This window comes from Kogia breviceps, chromosome 13 (genome assembly GCF_026419965.1).
Source record: "Kogia breviceps isolate mKogBre1 chromosome 13, mKogBre1 haplotype 1, whole genome shotgun sequence".
Classification (NCBI taxonomy): domain Eukaryota; kingdom Metazoa; phylum Chordata; class Mammalia; order Artiodactyla; family Physeteridae; genus Kogia; species Kogia breviceps.
Window position 1 is genome coordinate 13,612,264 of NC_081322.1, and position 1,079 is coordinate 13,613,342.

Here is a 1,079-nt window from a genome sequence, read left to right on the forward strand (position 1 = left end):
AATTGAGTTGAGTTTTCAGACACCGTACTGTGGTCCCATAATTTCTTACTGGAGTGGGCAAGCCTCTACAGACACATGCTGGAATTGGGTTCAAGAACCTAGAAGAGCTACTGTCTGATTTCCTTGCCTAAAAGCCATCTTTTAAAATCTTATTTCCTAATAAAAAAAACAATGCTTCCTTTTCCTCAGCTTCCACTAAGGTGCTTGGTCCTTCCGAGGAAACTAAGGCCGCGTTGGGATGAGGCCCTCACTTCATCCGGTGCCTAGCACCGCGCCCGGCAGACCCTGCCTAGCTCTCGACCGCACCATGGCCTCCGTCTCGGAGCTTGCCTGCATCTACTCGGCCCTCATTCTGCACGACGATGAGGTGACGGTCACGGAGGATAAGATCAATGCCCTCATTAAAGCAGCCGGTGTAAATGTTGAACCTTTCTGGCCAGGCTTGTTTGCAAAGGCTTTGACCAATGTCAACATCGGGAGCGTCATCTGCAATGTGGGGGCAGGTGGACCTGTCCCAGCAGCTGGTGCTACACCAGCAGGAGGTCCTGTCCCCTCCACCACTGCTGCCCCAGCCGAGGAGAAGAAAGTGGAAGCAAAGAAAGAAGAATCTGAAGAGTCTGATGATGACATGGGCTTTGGTCTTTTTGACTAAACCTCTTTAGTAGCACATTCAATTAAAAGCTGGGCTCTTAAAAAAAAAAAAAAAACAACAACAAGAACAACAACAACAAAAAAACCCACAATGCTTCCATTATCAAGACATGGTTAATTGTATCTATAGTAACCTCTCAGCATTCAAAGTACTCCCAATTCTTGCCAGTCCTTGTCTGAACCTAATCTCCTGGTAACCCCTCCACAGATTAAGGTGGTTTTCTTCACCACTACACCATTAACCATACATGTACTTTTGCCTGAAACACCCAGATTTGAGATCACTTCTGCCAATTACAATCCTTCTTCCTCCAACATAGTGCTTCTCTAAATGTTGCCTGTGTCAAAGTGTGTGAGTTCTGAGAATTCTTTATAATATATATTTTTTAGTTTTTCTTTCCATCTTAATGACAAGGAAAATACTATAA

At 44.8% G+C, this 1,079-nt stretch overlaps 1 pseudogene; it reads left to right on the forward strand.

The window, feature by feature from the left end:
- Positions 1-269: 269 nt before the first annotated feature.
- On the forward strand, positions 270-679 carry LOC131767865 (large ribosomal subunit protein P1 pseudogene; annotated as a pseudogene).
- Positions 680-1,079: the final 400 nt, after the last annotated feature.